The sequence below is a fragment of the Bactrocera latifrons genome, unplaced genomic scaffold (assembly GCF_001853355.1).
Source record: "Bactrocera latifrons isolate USDA-ARS-PBARC rearing strain unplaced genomic scaffold, ASM185335v1 scaffold_176, whole genome shotgun sequence".
Classification (NCBI taxonomy): Eukaryota; Metazoa; Arthropoda; class Insecta; order Diptera; family Tephritidae; genus Bactrocera; species Bactrocera latifrons.
Window position 1 is genome coordinate 451,769 of NW_017535252.1, and position 8,401 is coordinate 460,169.

The following is an 8,401-nucleotide window of genomic DNA, read 5'->3' on the forward strand; positions in this document are numbered from 1 at the left end:
TTGTATTCGATAGCTGCGTCACAATCAATCGAGTTCCATTACATAGCTTTGACGACTGAAGATTCCGAAGCATTATAATGAAAGAATTTGGAAATTCCTCTGGATAATTCAAGGCGTCGTCTTCACTGTCAAGATGATCGATCGATTTGTATGAGGGCAAATCTCCTGGAATTTGACTTTGAATCTTCCAGTTCAAGTCAAAAACATCGGTATTTTGGCAGCTAACATTGCGCGTTCACTTAAAGAATCGTAGTTACGATAATTTCTCCAATGTCTGATCATTCGTGATGAGTCCATCTTTCGTGAATTGATAAAGAGAAGATGGAATTGATATCAAACCATTGGAAGTATCAACCGAAATTGCCCATTTCCAATTCGAGTACAATGTAAAATGTCATCGGCAATGCCATTTTTGTTTGTATTCCATAATTACCACGAATTTGAAGGCTGATATGTCGAAATGGTCTTCGCGAAAAGTATGCGAACTTCAGAGGCATGCGAAGTAGCTATCACATTGTCTATCCTTTGTTTCCAGTAATTATCATGTTCCATCAATTGCAATTGCTAGCATGCTTCTCAAAAAGTTCCACAAACTGTACCATTCACAATAAGCAATGTTCTAAATGAAGTCGCACAACAGTCGAAAAACTTTCATGAATTGCAAAAGCGCTTTGTTGCAGTGATTTATCGGTATTTTGGTTTGTCGGTAGTTTGATTTGTCGGTATTTTGATTGTCGGGATTCTAAAATTCGAGATTTTGATTGTCGTCATTTCATTATACACCCTATTGGAAAACAAAACAAAAAAATTTAAAAAAAAGTGTATGAAAAAAAGTTACTTTTTGGAATTGTCCAATTTTCCGACTTTTCCGCACGAAAAGCACATAGTTTCTTTTATTTCTGAACCTTCCCCGATCCACAGCGAATAACCTCTGAAAATTTTATCAAGATTGGTTCAGCCGTTCTCGAGGATTAGCCTTACTAACAAACAAACATTCATTCGTTTGTATAGGAAAGAGAAAATTGCGGTTTTTAGGTTTCTGGCAATTACTAGATGTTTTTTTTGACGTAAAAACCATCTTTAAACCTCAACAAACATTTAGAAAAAAGAATTGAAATTTGAGATAGTCGCTTAGCAACAAATGTTGCGATTAATTTTTATATGTATGTATATAAGATTTTGTATTTTTAATCAAATTTCGTGTGCGGATTTTTTACGATTGATCGTGCGAATTTTGATCCAACATGCATTGATAGCATTTCAACTGCCAATAAGGCAAGGGTTTATAAGTTTGGCATGAAACAATTCTACAATCATTGAAATGGAGAGCAAAACGTGCCCAAACCAAAAAACCACGTCAAAGCCGCTCAAAAATCAATCTGATGTTCGTGTTTTTATTCCGGAGGGACAGACGAACGAAAAAGGACGAAATTGTGGAAGAACAGTTCATGGATTCACCATCGCATCGAGCCACGTTTGTGACCGAATTTAAAGCCAAAAACGCAATGAATAGTATCGAGTAATCAAAGTATTCACCAAATTTTTTTTTGTTCACTAAACTTAAATTGTCGCTTCGTGGAACCCGTTTTCAGTCAATCGAAGAGATAAAGAGATAAAAAAAAATTCGCTGACAAAACAATGGAAAAATTTTTGGCATAAGTGTATTACCTATAGTGGGGATTACTTTGACGGCAACAAAATAAATATTGATGAACATACGGTTCAATTAAGTCAAAATTGGACGATGAGCGTGGTACCGCCCACCGACCGATTTCAAGCAATTTCGTTTCATGCAAAATCGATCTGTACACCATTTGTTCTCTAAAACAAGACCTTCGTTTACATGATTGGCAGAACTAGAGAAATAACTGTTATTCGATTACTAAGCCTCGTAGATATTTGTTTTAAAACTATACAAATGATTCAGAATAATTATTATTTCTAGTTATTTCTTCAAATGACTTTTCAAATTCAAGACTCAAGTCTCGCACTTTATCTGAGTCTATTACCACTTTTGTGATATAAGTATTTTACTACAAGCTCCTGCCAATACATTGAAAGACTGATAAAAACAATGAAGCAGAGAATTTCATTAACGTATTTAGAAAGTTATTTTAGATATGCTCTGAATTTCTGCATTTCAGGTCAGATGGGATCGTTACAATAATTGAAAAGAATTGGTTTCACTGGAAATTTAGATGGTATTTTAGAAGTATCGATACAATGCTCCCTCAGTAATTAGAAGATGTTCCTCGAAAAACTTTTGGGAGATTGGGTTATAGTGAAAAAAATTACTTAAAAATCAATAAATGTTACTAGTGGAAGTAATCCAATCTCCACTAGATCTGCGAGTCCGCTTATGTACAAACAAACCCGTGAATATTCTCGAACTCACACTAAAATAAACGTGCTCTGGTCCAATAACAAGAGCGACCTATGGAACGTAGGTGTACAACAACACCATTATGCTTGGCTCTCACGTCACTGTTGACAGTCATAACTTTGAAGTCGTACATAGTTTCATCTATCCTGGAACCAGCGTAAATACTATCAACAATGTCAGCCTGGAAATCCAACGCAGGATAACTTTTGCGAACAGGTGCTACTTCGGACTGAGTAGACAATTGAAAAGTAAGGTCTTCTCTCGGCGAACAAAAACCATACTCTATAAGTCACTCTTAATTCCCGTCCTGCTATATGGTGCAGAGGCGTGAACGATGACAACAACTGACGAGTCGACGTTGCGAGTTTCCGAGAGAAAAGTTCTGCGACAGTTTATGGTCCTTTGCGCGTTGGCCACGGCAAATATCGCATTCGATGTAATGATGTGCTGTATGAGATACTATATATGACGACATGGACATAGTTCAGCAAATTAAAAGACAGCGGCTGCGCTGGCTAGGTCATGTTGTCCGAATGGGTGACAATATTCCAGCTCTGAAAGTATTCGACACAGTACCCGCCGGGAGAAGTAGAGGAACAGAAAGGACTCCACTCCGTTGGAAGGCTCAAGTGGAGAAGGACCTGGCTTAGTTCTGTACCCACTATATCTTTATTTTTAGTTTCGTAGTCACTATGCACATGTAAGATAGTTTAGATGGGCATAACGCACATAATAAAAATATCCGTGTCACTCAAGTTTATAATAACAATGTAATTTATTGTTAAAGTATTTAATTTAGTAAAATGTTATTTTAATGTTAAATTATAAATTAAATATTGTGAAAATTTTAATGTTCCACTGTGTTTGACAAATTGTGTGTAACGAAGTGTTTTAATGTCCAATGGATCGCTGCAAATCGGTGCGGGCGGAACGCTGTCGATCGGAGTCAAAAGTAGTGTTGACGCAAGTATCTAATCGAATTTAGATGTGTGAACTGTATGTGACGAATGTGTATTATCAAATTGAACATCCCATCCCGATGTCCATCCTTTTTGTTGAGTGGGTGCAGGTGTGGTGATTAAGCTGCCTTATTAGGGTGCGCCAGTTATCCCAGGTAGAGGGGGTAGATGCTTAACTCATTCAAACAGCTTGGAATATCCAATCGCCATGTAGCGAAAAGAAGAAACCACTGGCGCGCTGTTGTTAACTGTGCTATAATCGCGTAAATGGTTTCTACGCCCAACCATCACAACATTTTGGTTTCGTGCGTTAAGGGAATATACCAGAGTGACCTGTGACATTTTCAAAAAAAAAAAAAGATTATTTGCTCTTTCGATAGCTTATATATATAATGTAAAACCGGGAATGTCGTATCTTGAATAGTTTTTGGATGGCAGCGTTCCAAAGAGCGACCGCTCGGAGGTGCAGACATATATACGAGAAACTTTAAACGCGTTTTTCTCGAAACGACATTTTTCATAATTGCTGACATAATAACTCAACGAGAAATTAATCACCGACTTCAAATTAAAACTGAGTATTTTTTAATACATTTACCATACATTGACCTACGATCTTTTTGATTGGTTGAAAATTGTCAATTGGCCTTAAAAAAACGACAAATTTTTACCTAAGAAAAACGATTTTTTTTTTTTTTTAATTAAGAAATTCATGAAAATCACCTAATTTTTCATACGTCACATTGTAAAGCTCCTTAAACAGCAGCGTAACATGCAACCGCAAAACCGTTAATGCGGCTCAGTAGCCACACTCTTGCGGCGGGATAACGGCTCGTGAGCGTATATCTATACAATTAACTGTTACTACCATGCATGTAGCGGTTAATATGCGCCATGCGGCTGGGATCGGCTGTTGATGGCTCTAGGGGTGAAATTAAAATTTAAAGAAGCTGATGAGCTCATTCTTATGCTAGTCGGCTGAATTTAAACGAATTCTAAACACACATATTCGTCAGAGTCAACATGTCCGTCTCGGTGTTGTGCGCCCATTCTTACTTCGTCAAGGTTTGTAATCACTCGCTGTTGTAGGTTGCTTAGACTTGCCGGATTACATACCCATATACGAGTACACAAGTATGTATAGTATATACATATCCGATACATTCCGACATACATATACATATACTTATACCTACACCCATTTCCGCTCTTGAGCGTAACATTTCAGTCGCACAATTCTACTGATTTTACGGTGATACGATTAAAAGCATTTAGCAGCGCAGTCAACCACAAAGCGAGGCGGCACACGAGTGCATTCAGGCGAAACGCTTTGTGGAAATGTGGAAAGTGAAAATGACAAAGAAAGTGTAAATGAAGAAATTGTAAGTTGCGATAAACTAACTAAGCAGCCAATAAGCACTGAGCAGGAAGCTTACTGAACACTAACGTTTCACAACGAGCTAACCATTGTGGCGAAAGAGGAAAGGACTTTCATTTTTGTGCACAGTGCTACGATTAGGTTAAGAAAACGACTGAAGCGTGAAGTGCAGATTTGAGGTAAACAGGGTAAAAGGTCAGTTTGAAAAACTATTTATGTATTTTAAGTCAATTTTTATGCTGATAACTGTACTATAGAATTCTATTTGGTATATGGATGTATCCAAGTAAAGTTTATAATGATTATATTTTGTAAGACACGGAAAGATTTTGAGTATCTGTTTTTCCACTTTTTCTTAACATTAAATATACTTTCTACTACATTAGCGCATTTGAATTCATTACCACTTACTTACGAGCTGACTAGGAGTTATTTATTACGCGAACTTAGAGGTTATCCGTTCCTAAGGCAGTCGAGTCTATGTAATCTGAAACAATTTATTTCTAGTAAATGACTTTTACATAAGTGGCACTAAGAACAACGGCTTTGAATAGCCATCAGATTTTTGTGGAGGTCCAAATGTTCTTGATAGGCCGGTTGATATTATATAACGGAGAAGATACCTTTTTCCACGCTTTTCGAAAATAATTGGATTACTTATTTAAACAGATAACGCCATCGTTTAACAAATCTAAAAAAAGGTCTCATGATTGAGTAATATTTAGGTCTACATCGAATTATCATTGGATCATGATAACTGGAATATTTTGTACTAGTGTGAAGCTTATTGTAAACTAGTATCTGGATTAGTATTCATTAATTAGGTCACAACGAAAAAATAATAACTTGAGAAAAAAAGACACTTTCATCATTGTTTTTTTTTCAACCAAAGCTTTTCAAAAGAAACCGAAGTTATTTGAAATCTATTAGCTAGCGGTATAATAATAAAGGCGGATCAGCTTATTCTCTATTTTCAAAAACAAAAAAAAAAAAAAAAATAGACGTAGGGTTATTTCAAAATTGGTAATTCCTTACAACACTTTATTTACATTACTACACTAAAACTGTGTTTGGATACCAAAATATAATATATCTCCAAGAATGCAGTTTTATTATAAAAGTTCGCTCAAGTATACGTAATCTTACATCAATTTGTAGTCATTAGGAGTTTGAAGGAACTAAAGTCCGATTAACCAAGTTAGGGTATGATGTAAGTAATACAAAAAAAAAAAAAAAAAACTCGGTCAAAGTTCACTTGTGACAGTTCAATACACGTGTATACTATATATTACAGAATGCTCGTCCTTTCTTAACGACCTTTAATTTACACGCATTCATGTACACGAAGCTTTTGCCGCCGTTCTTAAAAGTATGAAACACTGCTTCCATTCTAATATAAAGATTGAGCATACACAGCTTTATTGCATTTGATTCTCACACACTTAGATTTTTCAATGAATCAAAATACCTAGAAGCCACTTAACGCCCCAGCCGTAAGATAGTGTTCGTAAGTCCTAAACCATTTTCAATTTTCTCAACAGATCCCACTGGCTTTCCCATTACTAATTCAATCATTAGCTGATGGCGTTAATTAAGTTATGCTTAACCTAAGAGACCAGCAGAATACCAAAATAGGCAAACAGGCTGAGGTGACTTATGCCAGAAGTGGCTAGCAATAGAATAAACTCTTCTATTCAGCACATATGTAAGGATACATATGTATTTCTGCACGTATGGATTTGTATACCATATCCTCGCTTGGCAAACTGTCAATCTATAATTTATCAACTTAATCAGAATTACGAATACCTCAAAGAGAGAATCTTAATGTAGAATCATGAAAGCAGATGTAGTAATTTGTGCGGATTAATGTGTGTACAAACATGAATACACATACACATAAATATTAATATAAATATGCTGATGTGCTTGCCCATGGCAATGACCTTATAAAAAGGACAATGCTTGTGCTACAAAAGCGGAAAGGTATAATGAGCACACCGTTGCTGAGGGTGGTGGATGAGTATGTGAATAGGGGAGGAGAATGATAAATCATTTATTGCTTACATGTAACAAACAAATTATCTTAATTGTTACGTAAACGCAGGTACACGCAATGTCGCCCCAAAAACACACACAAATTTATAACGCTGTGATGCTTTAAATGCTAGTAACTGTTGCTTCCAGGGTCGGATTAAGAATATGGAGCCCCTTTTTATAAAGAAAAATACTAATCAAATTGTTTCAACATGCTTATCATCATGGTCATCTGATTAAACAACCATACACGTAAGGAGGCARTTTTTCATCAATTTTATCTTGGATAAGAAATTTTTACTTATGTAATTTTTTCCCATCATAGACAAGTATAGACGTAGAATAACTTCTGGTGCAGTCATCGACTGACACTTGACGCAAAAGGTTGTGCTCTCAGTTGTATTGTCTGCAAATTCAGTTAAACGTTATCAGTTTATTATCTCATTCCTCATAGCACTCTACTTCCTCAAATTTTTCAGTGAAGTTTAGTGTATTATCTTAATTGAATTAAAACCGTTAGAAAATGTCCCCTTGGGGGACCACTTTAGAAAATGATAAGTTCGACATATTATCTTCTAGTCCCCAATCAAAAAGAAAAAAAAAAACAAGTAAGGAAGGGCTAAGTTCGGATGTCGTCGAACATTTTATACTCTCGCATGACAAGTTTCATCAAGATATCTCAAATTTTACTCAAGTTACAGCTTGCACGGAACGGATAGACAGACATCCGGATTTCAATTCTACTCGTTACGCTGATCACTTTGGTATATTTAACCTTATATCTGACGATATATACCGTTATTAGCATTTATTGCGAGAGTATAAAAATGATGCCCTCTGAATTACATGAAAATATCTGATACTTTCGGTGAAAAATTAGGTTAGGTTATGTTAGGCAATGAGTTCTTCGTGTACGATATCAGGGACCTTAAAAAGTTATAGTCCGATCACGACAATACCGGATTATTGTAAAGTTGTATTCCGCTATCATCATTGGTTCTAATATATATATTATACAGAGAAGGCATCAGRTGGAATTCAAAATAGCGTTATATTGAAAGAAGGCGTGGTTGTGAACCGATTTCACCCATATGTCATCAGGGTGTTAAGATAATATTATATACCGAATTTCATTGAAATCGGTCGAGTGCTTCCCGAGACATGGTTTTTGGTCCATAAGTGGGCGACGCCACGCCCATTTTTAATTTAAAAAAAAGGCCTGGGTGCAGCTTCCTTCTGTCACTTTTTTCGTAAAATTTAGTGTTTCTGAAGTTTTTTATTAGTCGGTTAACGCACTTTTAGTGATTTTCAACATAACTTTTATGTGGGAGGTGGGCGTGGTTATTATCCGATTTCTTCCATTTTTGAACGGTTATTGAAATATCTGAAGAAAACAACTCTATAGAGTTTGGTTGACATAGCTATAGTAGTTTCCGAGATATTTGCAAAAAACTTAGTAGGAGGCGGGGCCACGCCCACTTTTCCAAAAAAATTACGTCCAAATATGCCCCTCCCTAATGCGATCCTTTGTGCCAAATTTCAYTTTAATATCTTTATTTATGGCTTATTATGAAACTTTATAAGTTTTCGGTTTTCGCCATTTTGTGGGCGTGGCAGTGGGCCGATTTTGCCCATCTTCGAACT